This window comes from Pteronotus mesoamericanus, unplaced genomic scaffold (assembly GCF_021234165.1).
Source record: "Pteronotus mesoamericanus isolate MK-2021 breed Mesoamerican mustached bat unplaced genomic scaffold, CSHL_Meso_final scaffold_1135, whole genome shotgun sequence".
Classification (NCBI taxonomy): domain Eukaryota; kingdom Metazoa; phylum Chordata; class Mammalia; order Chiroptera; family Mormoopidae; genus Pteronotus; species Pteronotus mesoamericanus.
Window position 1 is genome coordinate 878,194 of NW_026555300.1, and position 18,651 is coordinate 896,844.

Below are 18,651 nucleotides of genomic sequence, written 5' to 3' on the forward strand. Positions count from 1 at the left end.
TGCTGCTTCTCTAATGTTAAAAGGGAATAGTCTCCTCATAATCAATAGAGACAGAATGATTAACTCTATTTGGCCCTACAGACACCAGACTTAGAGGAAAAAGTTTCTACTTCAGCAGATGCTCTCAGGCACACTTTCTGCACCGGATCAGATGATTCCTATCGACTGAAATCATGCAGGTATTACACTGCCCCTCGAGAATCCTGGTAATTACATCTGTGATTGCTGTAAATTCCAATGAACAGAAGCAGGCTCCAGAACTCCAGACCTTAGGCACACTAAAAATCAGGCTTCCTTCTCTCTGGATAAAACACAACCATGACTGTGAGTACCACACTACATCACATCAGGAGCCACCGGCGCAGCTCAAGCCTCAAGAATGCCTCCCCCTCCCACCTTTGGTACCGGACCACGGTCACTCTGAGAAGGTCCCTTTGTCCAGGATGTTCACTTACCGGGACTCCTGATTCAAAACCTTGCCTTACAGTCTCCACCTCTCACACTGATAGAGAGAGCAGCCACCTGGCTTCTTCCTGCTGCCTGGACGCTGGCTCATTGTGAAGTCAGCACTGTCAGTACATTAACCAGGGAGGCAGCCAGACCCTGAGATATGGGTTTTGTTTTGGTGACCTCACCTCCCCTCAGAACTGCAATTATCATGTCGGCGGTAGCAGCAGTGACACTAATAGGCTTGGGAGCTGAGGATATTTCTCAAACTTTTCTTCCCAGCTGAAATTACCAAAAGCAATACCAAGTTTTCGCCAGTGTCTCTCAGGGGACTCTCGGATTGTTTTTTTCCAGGCTCTTTCTTTTCAAGATCCCTGGAGCAGACTGGGTCTCCCTGGGGTCAGACAGCAGGAAGTGCTGACGTCTGACCCCTGAGGGACAAGGAGGGGTGTGCATGTCTCACTGCACATTCGGATTCATTGGGAAGTTACACTCAAAGTGAGTACTTTCCTAATCTTCATACAACAGAGTTGCACCATTGTTGATGCATGAAGCAAAAAATAATCTGAGTCAAACCTCTGAGAAAGATCAAAAAAGAGGGATAAGAACTGGAAAAACATTGTGTCGATAATAGGCATTAGTTATTACTCTACCGGTCGGCTGAAGTATCAGCTTGTAGAAAAATTTGTGTGGCAAAATTCACATTCGTTATGTTGGCTTCCAATGGTGATGAAAAGCAAAGGTAGAACAATTTCAGAGGAAGGACAGACGTTTCTAGTAAATCCCTCTCATACACACACCCAGGGTCATAGAGGGGAAGAGGTAGATTCTCCTGTCTTGGAACTATTTCAGAAGGCCATGCCTCTTACTGAAAATTAGAAGACTATGAAATGGTCAACACAGCCTTCTATACCTAGTTCTTTGAAAAATTTTCAGTACAGACTTGTGACCGCTTTTTAAATTAAGAGATTTATGCTCAAGGGTCAAGAGAAAAATATATGAATTACATATTTCTTTTAATTCTTTAGGTTTTCTACCCTGGATGGGTGTCTCAGTTAGAGCACTGTCCGAATATGTCAAGGTTGTGGCTTCAATCCCTAGTCAGAGCACATACAAGAATCACCCACTGAATGCATCAACAAGTGAATCAAGAAATTCTGTCTCTCTCCCCCCTGCCATCCCTCTCCCTCTATCTCTCCTTCCCTCCCACCCTCCTTCCCTTCCAGTCCCTGAAATTATCAAATAAAAAATTTTACTTCTTTAGCCTTTCTAGCACACAAATCATCTTTTGGATCCACGTCCACTATGCAGTCACCCTCAAGGTCGAGTCATTTGTTAGAGCCAACATGGTGGACAACCCATTCCACACATACCCACACACCCCACATGCACGCGCGCATACACACACACACACACACACACACACACACACTGAATCATTTACACACAAATACAAGCACATACATGTATCCCCATTCACTCAAATATAGCCACACATTTAAATACTTATGCAAATTCACAATCACGTGCTCACGCAATTTCAACTGCACACTACCATTAATGCACACAATGAACACTTGATTATTCAACTGACATGTGTAAATACTCATGAATGTACATACTCCCCTAAACTCACAATTACTCTCCTGCATAAAATCCGTCAGCATTCTTCTGTGTATCTCAGCAATATGATCTCATACAGAAGAATTGTTATATCTACAGACTTCTGGATGCCTGGGGGGTGGTGGGAGTCTTCCTACTCTTTATAGTCCTTTTAATCCTGCAACAATCACAAGGACAATATTTATTATGATGCGCAGCCTTGTAATGTGCTGCGAGCATTGCCACCTTACGTCAAGACAAATGCTGGGAAAACGAAAGTTAGGGAGACAGTAGCAGCGCGTGGATATGTGACAGGTTGGAGTAAGCATAGGCCACAAGTGAAAAGGGACATAAGGATGACATGTCCCCTGGGACGAAAGTAGGGGGCCACTGGTGGCAGAGAATGCAGGGAAGGAAAAGGCAGAGAGACAAAAGGCAAAAGCTTTTTCCTGTTGGTTCAGATTAAAGTGCAATGTTGCGGGTGTAAATGCAAGTGGGCAGAGTGTGCAGGAATTAAGGTAGGGAAGATAGTGAGATCGGGGGAGATCATGATGCAGAGCGTGTGTGGAATCAGTGTTCTAATGGGGAAGGAAAGTAATGGGCCACAGGGAGGAAAGGTCAATTAATGTGGTGGGCTTAGAAGCCATGATGTGGTTTAGATTGCACATAAGAGTGAAATCATGCAGTGTTTGAATGAACAAAGTAAACAAGCAAAACGGAGACAGACCCATAGACGGAGAGATGATAATTGGCCTAGGAGGTTCGGGGATGGAGGGATCGAGCAAAAAGGACAAAGTGGACATGGAAACTGTGTAGTGGTGGCTGGGGCAGGGAAGTATAAGAGGGCTAAATGATAATGGGAAACATACAATAAAGTTTAAATGAAAATTTTGTAGTAAAATCAAAACCATGGTGTGGAAAGGGAATTCAGATGGGACGGACAGATCTTGGTGGAAGACAACAGTCCACGTCAGATGGAGTGTTGGAAAGATGGGACTGGGAGTGACAACGGGCATTGCGGAGAAGGCAGAGTGGGCACAGTACAATGAGAGAGCTGAAGGGGACAGTGGGCAAGGCAGAGCCCAGGAGCAAGGGCGTGAGATTGGAGAACTGGGAGTGATGGGCGTCCCTGCGGGTGACGATGATGCCTACAAATTAAAGGCTAAAGCACCAAACACACATAGGGAAGAGATATTGGAATGGGGCGTAGGTAGAAGGTAAGTGGAAGAAGGCCATGGTGATGGACTTTGCAGAAGTGACCAAGCTGAGGAAGGTTAGACTGAGGTCCTTAGAAGAGTGGTCATGAAGGGTTGGAAGGCCAAAAGGTCAAAGAGGGGAGCTGAAGAGTGCGCTATTGAAGTCTAAAGGGGGTGGAGGAGGTCAAAGAGCTGGTGGATTTCTGGTGGATGCCTGAAGGTCACAGGGTCAAGAGATGAGGATGTGGCAAGGCGACTGGGGGAGAACGAGTGGATGGATGGGTCTGGGGTGATGAAGGGGGCAGAGGGCCCAGTGGAGGCCACTGACGGAAGCCCCCACGAATTCCTTTTCTCATTTATGATCACACCACAGCAGCCATGCATGGTCAATGTTGTAACAGAAATATGTTAGACCCGTTGCATAATTTGAGGTATACGAGATGTTGCCTTGACACGTTTATGTGTTGTAACACGACTACCATTGTAGTGATACCACCTCTAGCACAACAGTATCGTCTTTGCAGTGCCTGGAATAATTAGGACGTAGACCGTTAGCGAGTGTGATGGTGATAACACACGATGGTGCCGTCAGCATTCACTATTGTGTGCATTAGATCTCCAGGGCGTATTTGTCTACGGGTTGCCAGTTCAGACCCTGAAGCAACATCCCTCCTCTTCTGCCAGGCTCCTGCCCCTGGTAAGCAGCATTGCACTTGCTGTTTTTAGCATTTGGCTCTTTCCGATTCCACATGCGAGTGGCATCACACAGGACCTGTCTTTCTCCCTCAGACTTACCTCACTTTGCACGACGACCTCAAGTCCAACTATGATGTCACAAATGGCAGAATTTCCTTCTTTCTCGTGAGCGAATAAGAATCCATTATGTACCTCCCATCTTCTTTACCCATTAATCCCCTGACAGTTCGTTAGTTCGTTTCCATATTTGGCTCTTGTCAATAATGCGGCAACGGGCATGGGATGCAGCTATCTGTCCAGTAACCTGTTTCATTTCCTGTGGTTCTAACTGTGGCGAAGGGCAAAAGTCTTGCTCAGAATACATGCCTGTGGTTCCCCTCTAAATTGAATCGGCAGGAAAGGAGAGCAGCCACAACCTGTTGTGAGCCACACTCAGCAGTATTTTCCCTTTTCTTTCGGGGTCCTGTGTGCAGGATCAAACACAGAGGGTGTGACAGGGAAAGCTGTTTACTAGTACCCAGCGTTCAGAGTTGGAAGGCCGTGTCAGTCCATCCCTGTGAAAGGCCCGCTTATGTACTGAAACACTCCAGTGCCACAAGGATTTTCATGCCCCAAGGCTGATGTGATGACAGTGTCTTTCTTTATTGTGGAATTGCTAAATCATAACACTTCATTTTAACATCAGTGTGCTCTTCTGATCTTCGATTTGTAAACTTTGTAGTAAAACATATGATGAGACAACTAAAAGTTTTGAGGAGAGCACCCCTTGCTGCTTTCACATAGAAAACCATCCCAATTCTATAAGCGTGGACATGGTTTAATAGATACATTGACAGGTTGAAAATAACATTTTTATTATACCACATTTACTGTTCTCACAATACCACGGGCAAACCTCCAACTGCAAATGTGACGTGAGCTGGGTGGTTATGTTACGTTACCGGGCACAGGGCTTTTGCAGTAAAATTAATGGCACTAATCAGCTGAACTGTTCACATAGCAGATTTCCTCGGTTATCTGGTGGAAACCCCATATTACAAGAGCAGAAATACGGCATGTAGTTAGGATAAAGGGAGAGGGATTCAAAATATGATAGGGATTTTACACGTTATTTGGCTTTGGAGGTGGGATATGCGTAGGCACATGAAGAAACTGCAAGAAGGAAACAAATTCTACCAAAGTTTCAAAAACCCTGGAGGTTGGTCCGTCCTTAACGGTTCAAGAAAAAGCCCGGGCTGGCAGACATAGTCTTGCGACACCATAATCAGAAGGCTCTGGCGGGATGCTCAGCTTTCCAACATAGGGAACAGAAGAAAATGGGTGTTGCATTCGGCTGCTAAGTTTGTGGCGATTTGTTACATCAGTAAAACCAAAGTAATATACCTGGAAACAAATTTAAGAGTAAAATATTTAAACAAGATAAAGCCTTCCCGAAGTACCCATGAGCGATACAATTCTGCCATCCAGCTGTAACGACTTTCATCACTGAGGTATATTGTAGGATATGCCTAATGCAGTGTGACTAGGATTATACACACACTAACATACACAGAAAACCTAACATATTCTGCTCTTGACTCAGTATCTCAGAGGTAGAGAGGTGAAGGTTTTCAAGTTACATGAACCTTGCATTTCAGGAGGAAGGGAGGACACACACATGACCAGGGAATCAGTGTTTGCCTGCGAGAGGCATTTCCCCTTCTCGTCCTTTCTCTTTTCTAGGCTTTTTTCTCATTATCTTGAAGAACCACACGTGGCAAATGAATCTCCTTTTATGGCATCACCGTAGCCCATCCGTTAGGGGTTAAACGGTGTCCCTCAAATTGACCACGTTGAACCTTTGCCGCCAGTGCTTCAGAATGTGTCCTTAGTGGAAACAGAGTCACTGCGGAAAGTTAAAATGAAACTGTCTGGACTAGGGCGGGCCCCTCATTCAAATGACTGGTGGTGTTATTAAAGGGGGACTTGGAGGCTCTCGGGCGCACAGGAGCACTCCACATAAAGGCTGGAGGTGCGCTGCCACAAGCCAAGGAAGGAGAAGCTGAGGCAGTGTCCTGGAACGGATTCTCCCCTAGGACCTCCAGGGGATTTTACCAATCAGAGAACTAGCAGTGCACACTAGATAACATAACTTTTAAATTTTGCCTCCTTATATTAGTACTAGTTTAAATTTTTCCATTGTACAACTTTCCAGTATGTTGATTAAGGGATGACAAACAAAACTGGCTGCATATGTGTGTAACATGCATATGCACAGATCACACACAGATATACATATACATATATATTGGTCTATACACTCACAGGCAATTGTCTATATGCGAGACCATGTTTTTTTCCTATTCTCAGTTCTTATTTATTTTGGTCAAAACTTACATGGTTCGTATGTGCTAAAAACATGGGTTTCGTTCATGGTACAAGGCTCAACACATACACGAATGAGGTCAAAATCATTCTGCTGTTTCTCAAACTCTTGAATTTTAAAAGTGTGCATCAGCTTCACGACGTATATACAGAGAAAAGTATGGCAAAATCTCTCAGGAAATTGAGAAAATACCCACTCTGCTCCTCCAAAATCCATCCCAAAACTCGACATACACACGGATTCCTCTCTTTCCTTTTAAATGCCCCTCAGTGCACTGCGCCAATTTCAGTAAAATTCCTCACCATGAACTAGTGTCATCACTTTAGAGACAGGAGTGCGCGCCTCCAGACCAACCTTCTGACCAACATGCCCAGGTCACCTTCACAGAGAAGAAAAACAGCTGCCTTCTACAGATACCAATTCATGCTATTCACGCCTTCTATCGTGGTCACATTCACCTGCTGTGGTTAATATCAGCTAAAGTGTACTTTTATGTTCTCCTTTGCTCTACTCCAGTTAACCTAGCTGTTTCTATTGGAAATTATTAACGAGCTCATCTGCTTACAATATCACACGTCTAATAAACGCCCTCCGCCTCTCCAGGCGTGTCATGTACAAGATCATAACTGGCTCCCTCATCGACTTGGATTTCTCCCAGCGCCAATGGCTCCAGCTTCAGGAGTGACCTGTCACAGGCAGATCTTCATTTATGTACCTTTTCTTACAATTCCGTGCCTTGCTCACTTCTGGAAATGTGCTGCGATGGGGTCACGTTCACGCTCGAGGAGTCCAGCTTGTTTCAGGACCTGGTGTTTATTGGAAATTCTGAACCCCTCCATGGCAAGCATTAGAAACACTTCCACCACATACGTATTTCCATTACAAGAGTATTATATTTCATTACAATTATACAAATTATTGTTCACTTTGAAGAAGGTGGTCCCCATGCCCCCCTGTACCGTTCCCTGGTAAGATACTCATAAAGGTACTTCAAACTCTGAGAAAGATGAGGGAGTTACCAAATGAACACTGTGCGATTCATACCATTTACGCATTTCTAATAAGAGTAGGGGATTCTGTATTCTTTACGCAGGCAAAGCTGAGCCTGCAGACACTGGAGTCACGGCTCATGAGCAGGAAGGGACTGACAGTTGGGAAACACAGAGTGGTAACTGAATTGAGAATGATGGGAATCCTGCTGGGATTATTTAAAATCGTTACAACAATATGAAAGACGCAGGAAAGTGTTAAAAAAGAGAAAGGTGCTCACCAGGAAGAGGATGGTTTGGGCAGCTCTGGACTCAGGGGAGGATTGGGGAGGGACGTGGGTCCTGTGAACGCACCGGACCCTCTGCCTGTGTCTGTACAGGATGAAGACCATGGAGCCGTTGGCCCAGAGCAAGAGCACGAAACATATAACATCAGGGGATGCTAGCAAAGCCGCATACAGTGAGTCTGCGGTTTTGTCATGACGAACAGAAGAACAGTGTCTGTAACTTTTTCTGTCTGTGATGTTTCTGTTGCTTAAGTTGCTAGACATAAACACAGAAATAAAGACATTTACCTGCATTTGCAGGATCCAACACAGAAAAATTGTAGGGACAACATACCTTGGAGCTTTGTGTTTAAGGTGTGCCCACCTGGAGTTCATGGGGCTGATGGTGATGGCCTGGAAGACGTTCAGGAGGCAGGTGGTGCCAATGGACACACCCCTGCCCACCGCCCATAAATAGAGGAAAAATTGGCATCCCAAGTCACTGAGATGGCGATACCACCCAAAGTGTGTCATGGTAAAGTGGATTCCGCTGGAGAACAGAACCAAGGAATTGGCCACAATCAGGTTGCTGACAAGCAAATCTATGGGCTTCAGCCTGTACCCAGTGAGGTAAAGGAAGAGATAATGGTAAAGCAGAGAGAAATTCCCCAGGACTCCGACTGTAGTCTGTACTAAAAACACCGTTCCAGCCGTCAAATCCCTGGTCGCCATCCTGTCACTTCTCAGAGACTTAGATTTGTTTTCTGTCCTATGGAGAACCCTGCATAAGAATATGAGACGTAAGCCACATGTATAATGGCAGCTGAACCCTAACGTTCTCCACTTACCAACAGTTCCTACGTGAAATACTGACACGGTTTTTCTCCCAGTGAGCGGCTCCCAAAGTTGAACTTGTAAGCATTAAAGAACACTTTTAAAATACAAAGCACTGCTATGAAGTCCACACATGCAAGAACTTCTCCATCCCTCACAGATCCACGAGGCAGATACTGTTGCGTTTTTCAAAAATAAATATGAGGACCGCATCAGTAAAAACTGACATCTAAATTCACTCACTGGTTAGGGGTAGAGCGGTGGCTTGAAGGGGGCTGGGCTAGTGACAAGGACAGGTCATTTAATCCACAGGAAAATAACATACTAGTTAGCTGTTACTTGAATAGTAATGTTATTCAAGTAAACCAATTGTTTTCTGGCTTTGTCATTTTAATTAGGTTCATGAAACGTGTCCACTTGCTTCTAAAGGTTTGTTCTATGCCCAAATATGTGCTTTGAATAAAGCTTTAGAGATCTTCGTAGAGCGTAGAGGCACTGACTGCAGAACCAACTGCAGGCCCCTGCCCCTGCCTGCCAGGCTGGGTATAATGAACGCAGGAATGGAGCAGCATTCGGAGGGCAACAGTGAGGCTGGTTTGCCTCATTCCGGGCATAGAAGTCTACAAGTGCATGAGTCACGGGCGCTATTGGACAGGAGACATGGATGCCTGATAAACCGTGTGTGTGGTACAAGCAAAACTATCACTAATTGCAGATTGTATACATAACTAACTATGTGTTAAGACCTGTAGAAGTAAATATTTAGCACTAACACTACATTTGACTAAAAATATTAAAACACAAGAGACATATGCAAAATGGAATGTTGAGGCCAAACACTTGTGTTTTTTTGTAAAAGACATACATGCGTTGGATTGGTGTTAAAATAGGTAAGAACAGCATAAAAATCAAAGGGTACATCTCAGTCTAAAAATACCATCTGAAACTTCTGAAGTAATATATTTCTTAAACACTGCTTTTTAAACGTTACATGGAAGAGGTTTCTTCATAATCAAAATAAACACAATTCTTAAATTTGTTTAGCAAACAATACTCTCAGGCTTAGAGGAAACGTTTCTACCCAGAGAACGCTCACAGACACACTTTCTGCCCAGGGTCAAAAATAATTAAAAAGTTATTGAATTGTCAATAATTCCTATAGATTTGAAAGCATGGAGGTGTTAAAGGGGGACCTAAGAAAACTAAAAATGTGTGTGGTTTTTTAAAGTTCACTAGACAGAGACTGACTCCAAAACTCCAGCCCTTAGTCACATTAAAAACCTGGGCTCATGATCACTGGATTAAACGACCACGACTGTGAGCGAGGAAGGACCACACTACATCACACCGGGAGCCGCCAGGGATTGGAGCAGCTCTAGGATGCGTGTCTCTTTACCAGCTCAGCTCAAGCCTCAGGAATTCCTCCCCACAGCCTCTGGCTTTGGTGCTGGACCAGGTTCACTCACAGAAGCTCCCTTTGTCCAGTATGTTTGTTTACCCAGACTCCTAATACAGTGCCTACACCTTTACAGTCTCTACCTCTCAGGTTGATAAAGAGAAAACCTACCAACTTCTTCCTGCAGCCTGGACACTGGCTCATTGTGAAGTCAACACTGTCAGTACTTGTAACAGGGAGGCAGCCAGACCCTGCAATATGGGTTGATTTGGTGACCTCACTTCCACTCTGAACTGCAATTATCAAATCACCTGTGGCAGCACTGGCACTAACAGGCTTGGGAACTGAGAGTATTTCTCAAAACTTTCTTCCCAGCTGAAATTACCAAAAACAATTCCAAGTTCCAGCTGGCATCCCTTAGGAGACTACTGAGGTGTTTGTGACAGGGTCTTTCTTTCCATGATCCCTGGCACAGACGGGGTCTCCCATGGAGGACAGACAGCAGGGAGTGCTGACATCCAACCCCTGAGTGACCAGAGTGACTCTGCGTGTCTCACTGGATGTTCTGTTTCATTGGAAAGTTCTCCCCAAAGTGAGTTCTTTCCTAGTCTTCATACAAATGAGCTGCACCATCATTGATACATGGAGCAAAGAAAATAGAGTAAGTCAAAATATGTTACTTTTAGAGAAAGAGAGAAGTAACAAGTATCACATGGTGCTGCCACGTACATTAATATCAATGAGCTCATTGGCTCAAGTCAGTGTCACCCATATGGAAATTTGTAAGAAAATATAATTGACCGTTATTGCCTTCCATTGGTGATAGGGCATAGATTCAGAACAGAACTATAGGTACATAAGAAAGACAGGAGATTCTACAAGAATCCCTCTCAAATAAAGTACCAGAATGGGATGGTTTGACAGGCATATGCTGCCATTCTTGTGACTATCAGACAAGCCAATGTTCCTTACGAAATTCTAGAGTACTCACAGGTTACAACAGAGCTCTATTTATTTTATGCTGAATTGTCAGTAATGAGCCCTTGTTGTTTTCCTTTTTAAGAAACAAATGAGGTTCTCTCTTTCCAGCCGGCGCCAAGCCATGGGCATTTCTCGGGACAACTGGCACAAGCGCCGCAAGACTGGGGGCAAGAGGAAGCCCTACCACAAGAAGCGAAAATATGAGCTGGGGCGCCCTGCTGCCAACACTAAGATTGGCCCGCGCCGCATACACAACAGTTCGTGTGCGAGGAGGCAACAAGAAGTACCGAGCCTTGAGGCTGGACGTGGGCAACTTCTCCTGGGGCTCAGAGTGTTGTACACGCAAAACAAGAATTATCGATGTTGTCTACAATGCATCCAACAATGAACTGGTCCGTACCAAGACCCTAGTAAAGAACTGCATCGTGCTCATTGACAGCACACCGTACCGACAGTGGTACGAATCCCACTATGCACTGCCCCTGGGCCGCAAGAAGGGGGCCAAGCTGACTCCTGAAGAGGAAGAAATTTTAAACAAAAAACGGTCAAAGAAAATTCAGAAGAAATATGATGAAAGGAAAAAGAATGCCAAAATCAGCAGTCTTCTGGAGGAGCAGTTCCAGCAGGGCAAGCTTCTCGCATGCATCGCTTCAAGACCAGGCCAGTGTGGCCGAGCAGATGGCTATGTGCTAGAAGGCAAAGAGCTGGAGTTCCATCTGAGGAAAATTAAGGCCCGGAAAGGCAAATAAATCTTCCCTCCTTTGTTTAAAGCTCACAATAAAAAAACAAAAGGCTCGCGTAATAAAGGTGTTCATTCTTATGTTGTCTGGATGCTTGATCAGCATGCTGTAGCATACCCCAATTACTTCTCCCTGAAGGCCAGGTCTATTAAGTAGGATGTGCCTTAGTATACCGTATTTTGCTGTGTATAATGGGCACCTTTTTGCCCAAGTTTTTGAGGGAAAAGTTAGGATGCGCATTACATGTGGGAAGTTACTGTTACATAAAACTTATTGTACCGTAACATGTTCAAAAATAAATGCTAAAATTTCTTTTCAATAAAAAAAAAAAGAAAGAAAAGAAACAAATGAGAATTTGAAACTGATTTTTTTCGTTTGTCCTACAAACAAATCTACAATAAAATCTATTTTCCTATGCAAATACCTTCAAGTCCAGGTATATAGCCTAATGGAAAGCCATCCAGATATCACCCTCACAGTAACTCATTTAAATACTTACACACATGCAAGGACACAAACATAGTCAAATACACTGTCACAATCACATACTTATGTACAGACACAATCACTATCACACACACAATTTTAGTTATACATTCACATTCACTCACACACCACGTAAAAACTCTCACCTATTCAGAAACACTCATGACCCGTAAACACACACAGCCATTTAAGTTGTTCAGTACATTAAGTTATATGTACTTTTACAGAATCAATCTATACAGTCACCGTGAGTCTTTCTTCATGTCTTGTTCATTTACACAAGTGGTCTGGTATCTCCAGACCACTAGACGCTCCAAAAGGAGGCCCTTTCCATCCTTTGTAATCCTTCCAACCAGGAAACAACCAACAAAGACAATGTTCGCAATACACAGCCTTCAAAATTGCTATGAGAAACAAGTAACAAGAAAAATCTTAGATAAACACTCTGACCTTTTACCTAAAGATATTAGAAAAGGAAGGTCATAGTCTTAAGTGAGTATATAAAAGAAATAATAAAGATCAGAGTGGATATAAACAAAGTAGTTAAAACAAAAATACAAAACTTCACTGAAACCAAGAGTTGCTTCTTTGAAAAGATAATCAACATGGATAAACATTTAACCACACTCATTATGGGGGAAAAAACGAAGACAAGTAAATAAAATAAGTAACAAAAGAGAGAGTCAACAGACACCACAGAAATACAAAGAATTATAAGTAAATACTATTGGGTTGGCCAAAAAACCCATTTTGTTTTTCTTTGAGATGATTCTAGTAGTACTAAGCTGTCTTGAACTTCATCCGAAATGACTTTGTTAGATTGTATTGTGACAGCTGTCATAACAGCATTCATTAAAAAACAAAACTTACCAATATTGGTGAATTTTTGTGTAGCCATTTTACTATTGAAGATGGAAGAAAACATGCAACATTTTCAGCATATTATGCATTATTATTTCAAGAAAGGTTAAAACACAACTGAAACACAAAAAAGAGATTTGTGCAACGTAGGGGGAAAGTGCTGTGACTGATAGAACGTGTCAAAAGTGGTTTGTGAAGTTTCGTGCTGGAGATTTCTTGCTGTACATTGCTCCACACTTAGGTAGACCATTTGAAGTTGATAGAGATCAAATCGAGAGATTAATTGAGAACAATCAACGTTACAGCACACAGAAGACAGCTGACATACTCAAAATACACAAATCAATAAAATCATTAGTGAAAATGAAAAATGTGTCTTTTATTTTATGGAAAAAACCATGTAGACTTTTTGGCTAATCCAATACAAACAATTCTATGCCAATAAATTGGACAGTCAAGAAAATATGGGTAACTTCCTAGAAATGCACAATCTGTGACTGAGTCAAGAAAAAAACAGAAAATCTGAACAGACCAATAATTACTAACAAAAATATTACTAAGAAACTCAGTAATTAAAAACTTCCCAACAAACAAACTCCTGGTCCAGATGGCATCATTGGTAAATTTCTTTTTTTACATGTGTGCTTATTTTTTTTAATCATTATTCATTTAGACAGAGAAATGATTTGGACTGTTCCATTTAGACTTTCTCACTTCTCACTTCCACTGGCCAAAGACAGTTCACATAACAGTCAGCATTTACTTGAATTGATCACCATATAGATCTGCCATGACACAAAGCTGTTAATCCCCCATTAAAGACTAGAATCTCACTTGAACAAAAACACTTTACAGCAAATGATTAATCAGTCATTTTCCCTCTTAAGAATAAATCTACCAAAATTGATCTAATATGGTCAAATTTTCAACATATTTCATTGTTTCTTTTCAAATCCAGTAGTTACAGGCATTGTAATACAAAGGAAATAAAGTTTACTTCCCCTAAGCCTTCTAAAATTTACTATTCACCCTCAAGTTTAGCTTTCATTCTCTCTCCTCTCACATTATGGCACATACATTTTTACTTTAAGACAAAACTACTCTTTCTTTTTTCATTCTTTGGTGTCTATAAGGGGGTGAGGGTGGGTTTCTTTTATGACAACCAGGTCATAACTTCAATATAATCTAATTTGTCATTTCACCTATATGGTTAATGTATTTTGGGCAAATTATGAAATATTTTTTAAGACCACAGAAATATTCAAAAATTTCAAAATTTATCTTTAATATTTAGATAAATAACCCATTCAGAAGTAATTTCTTCTAAGATGTAGGCAGTGACTGACATTGTGTCCTTTTTCAAATGTGAGCAACAAATTTCAGTTTTTTGTAAATGTAATATTAAGCATTGCTTCCGTCAGGCTCAACCACTTCATCTTTAGTGCTGGCTTTTCCGTGAAATATACTGGTAATTCTCTTCATCTCCTCCCACCTCAAAGTTTTTGGTCATCCCATAGAAGCAAACAACCAAAGTTACTCTGATGTCCAAAATTTCCAATGAGTCATTTTGTCCACAGAAATGACTTGTAATAATTAAAGGAAAATGTGCTAGATGACAGAAGAGGCTCCAAGAATTTGGCAATAGGAAAATCTTCCTGTCACAAACTATAGTTGGGATCCTGGGCAGTTCTTCTTTACTCCATTACCATACTGAGTGCAGGTTAAGATCCACAAATCTAATTCTCAAGTACCTGAGTGTAGCCAACTCCTTGGTCATCCTAATTAAAGGAGTACCTAGACAATGGCAGTTTCAGTTGAAACATTTCTTCAATGATTTTGGATGCCAATTTGTTTTATATATTCAGAGAGTGGGTAGGGGCATGTCCATTAGCACCATTTCCCTCTCGAGTGTCTTCCAAACCATCATGATCAGTAAAAGCTCCCAAGTATATTGGCTCCTTCATTTCCATCTGCTGAGTCATGTACATAGACATGAATTTTATTTTTCTTACATATGTGTTGTGTCTAAGAAATGGAGTAGTAAAGACATCACAAAGAAATGGGATTTTTGGATATTGTTCTGCTTCTACCCATGAGACCAATCACAGGTTCATTGTCTGTAGCATTATTAGTATTCCATGAAGTTTCATTTTCTGTGCTCATGCCCTGGGCTAGTAGCACCATGGTCTTCATCCTGTACAGACACAAGCAGAGGGTCTGACACAGTCACAGGAATAATGTCTTCCCCAGATTCTCCTCTGCTGATTCCAGAGCCACCCAGAGCACCGTTGTCTTGGTGAGCACCTTTGTGCTTTTTCATTCTCTCTTCCACCTTTCACATCTGTATTTCTCTTTTCTATAATCCCAGTTTTTGGTTGGTAGGAACTGCTGCCCCTTTCTGCTCATGATTTGTGACTCCAGTCTCCAGGCTCTGCCTTGCATGGATAAAAAATACAAAATCTCCTAATTTGATCAGAAATATGTTTATTGTATATTTTTTTCAACAATGTTCAGTTGTTTATTCACTCATTTCCCTCAGAAACTCAATACAAGGAGAAGCCACATGTGTTTCTAAGGTAGACCCTAATGGGTTTTGGGGTTTCTTCAATGGCTGAAAGTAGACACCTCATGTGCATAAATGAGGTGAATAAGCAGGTTAGCCTCATCCTGATATACAATATTCTCTTGATAGTAGTTTTAATCAAATATTGCTTGAGGTAAATTAAATGGATTTGGTCCCGTTGTCAGTCCTTTGTCAGTTTAATCAGTGTTTGAACAAGTGATCTATTCATGGGAAAATTGTACCAGAAGCTGATAGAGCCAAGAAATGAGTGTTGCATATTTTTGGAAGACAATTCTCCATGGGTTTCTCATGTATGTGCAAGCCTTATGAACAGAGGCATAGACAGCTTTTGTATGAGACTGCCCTTTCTGAGATGTTTGTGTAAAAAAAGTAAAGAAACCTTGGAAGATAAGGACAGCATCACTCACTGGAACAGTACAGGGAAATACAAACAATGACTTCATGTATAAAGGACACATAGACAAAGCCAAAGGGGGTAGGTTCAGTGTGGAAAGTGGGGATGGGTGGGGTGGGGGGAGTGGTGGGAGTAAAATAGAGACAACTGTACTCGAACAACTATTTTAAAAAATAAAATAAAAATAAAAAAATAAAAAAATAAAAAAAACAATGTCTTCAAAGTGTGGAGCAGGTTTCCTAGCATTCCTTCCCCTTTAAAACTTGGGTTTTTTAAAATTGTTGTTCAGTTACAATTTTCTCACTTTTTTCCCCACTGCTGTCCCCTGCCCCATGCCCCACCACTCCCAAAGTCAATCCCTCACACTGTCTGTGTGTGTGATTCAATCACACTGCATGTTGACATTCATCTGACCCATTTGCACCATGCAGATTGGAACTGGTGTGGGGGGTGGCAAGAAAAACTTACAATCAGGATATTTATGCCGCGTGCTGTGCCATTAGTAATGAAGTCATTTGATTTTATCTAGAAATCATATTTCTTTTGCCAATATCTATAAGAGTTGAGGCTGAACTTTAATATTCACAGTGCCTGAAATAACCATAGCTGTGATTCAGAACAAAAGAGATAGATAAAAGATAGGTAAATAGAGGGAACTCTGATTATTCTCTTAAGAAGTTGGATTATACTAAAGCAAAAGCTTACCTAATCTCTAAATCACGATAAATTTAGTTGTTCCAGTTACGGAGTAGACTTGAAAGAGCCAGTTGATCTGTATCAAAATGGAGAAGAATGTAATTTGTTTGGGTAGGTCCATGCCACAAGAGAGAAGAGAGCAGGACCAGCAGGTGGGGCATTGCATAGGCAGAGGGGAAGATCCAAGAGGCCACAGGTAGAGTAGTCCAAAGGGACTTTGGGAAAAAAGCAATTATTATAAAGGATATTAATCTGCTAGCCAGCCCTAAAGTACCCTGGTACTTCTCTGTCTGTCAGTTTTACAGTATCTTCAAAAACAGAGACTTGTATCACTGAGTGGTTTTGTTTTACTGTGTGTAGATTTTTTTTTTTTTTTTGTGAAAGTGGATTCTTTTGGGAATATCCACTGGAGGACTTGAATTTTACGTCTGTACTTATATAAGGCAATATCTAATATTATGAGGATGGCTGGGTTAAGAACACAGGAGATCTTAATCATGAAAATTACAGAAGATAGCATAAATTCATGGTAGGTGGAAGCCAACATCTCCAAGAGGTAAAACTAGACCCACTGGTTAGCTGAGTTACGTGCAGAATAGTTATCCCAAAGAATATGTTTATATGGTAAAAAAGGAAGGAAAATAATAAGATGTTGAAAAAAAAGAGTAGAGATATGGAGTTGGTCCTACAAGGTTGTAATCTGCTAGACTGAACAGTGGGGAAAGTGTGATACAACTTTGTGCTTTCTTGATACAATTTTGAGGTTCTCGTTAGAGGCCAGTCATTTCTCTGTAATAAGCACATGATTAGGTCCACACATTCACCCACCATGAGCCTTGTGGCATTTCAATGTGCCCTAATCCCATCCATCTCAATCTCTTCAGCTCCACAGTAGCCTTGAAAAGCAATGTAACAACAGTAACAGTGAAAATCAGCAACATAGCACATACCTGAGAGGGCAAGAATGTCTTTGAAACTCCCTCAAAGCCAATCCCCCCCAAATTTCACCATTTAACCTATCTGGCACCTTAACAAAAAAAGCTCCATTCTCATGGTTTTTCTTTATGTGACCTGACTGGAAGCTTGATCTGTACCAACACTCCTACCCACAGAAAATTTGTTAAAAACAATCAGTAGCAACTCTCTAGCACTGGAATGTCTGAGAGGTTAGAGTGTGTGGATGTGTGATAGAATGTGGTAACAAGACGCACTAGAAAATGGGGGGAATGCAATAAGATGGTGGTGAAGAGTCTGGAGGTGTGGGGTATAGTGCTCGGAAAAGGCAGAGGAATAAAAAGCAAAAGAATATTTCTTAGGAGTTAAAGTACCCCTTTGACAATGTCAGGTTTAAGATTATAGAGGGGCAAAATGTGCAAGGAAATGTTTAATATAACTGGGATCCGGGATGATAAAGTGTACAGGGTGTCATGGGAGCAAAAAAGATAATGGTGATAAAGAGCTAATGGGCAAAAGTGGGTAAAATAGAAAAGTGACCTATATAAACTTTGAGAAGCAAATACAGGGTACATCTTCATGATACTGGATTTCATGATGGTTTCTTAGGTATGACAATAAAAGCACAAGCAACAACAGAAAAAAAATAAACTGGACTACATCAAAATTAAAAACTTCCATGCCTCAAAAAACACTAGCAACAGAAAACAACAAAAAGAATGGGAGAAAATATTTCCAAATCATGTATCTAATAAGAATCTAGTAAACAGAGTATGTACAGAACTTTTATAACTCAACAACCAAACAAAATCCAAACAAAAAGTGGGTAAAGGATTAAATAGACATTTCTTTATAGAAAATACACAGATGGCCCAAAAGCATGAGACATTTAATGTACTTGGTCATTAGGGAAATGCAAATCAAAACCCCAATATCTCACACTTATTAGGATGGCTACTATAAAACAAACAAACAAAAGAGTGACAAGTACACTTTACATGACAAATGTAAAAATGCAGAGAAATTAGAACCCCTGTATATTGCTAGTGGAAATGTAAAGTGGTGCAGTTAGTGGGGAAATATCATTGTGGTTCCTCAAAAAACTGAACATATAATCCAGCAATTTCACTTCTGGGTATATACCCAAAAGAACTGAAAGCAATG

General features: G+C 41.5%; 2 pseudogenes; one reads left to right on the forward strand and one right to left on the reverse strand.

Annotated features, from left to right (window-relative positions):
* Positions 1-7,353: 7,353 nt before the first annotated feature.
* LOC129081611 (vomeronasal type-1 receptor 4-like) lies at positions 7,354-8,308 on the reverse strand (annotated as a pseudogene).
* A 2,562-nt stretch (positions 8,309-10,870) lies between these two features.
* On the forward strand, positions 10,871-11,578 carry LOC129081566 (40S ribosomal protein S8-like; annotated as a pseudogene).
* Positions 11,579-18,651: the final 7,073 nt, after the last annotated feature.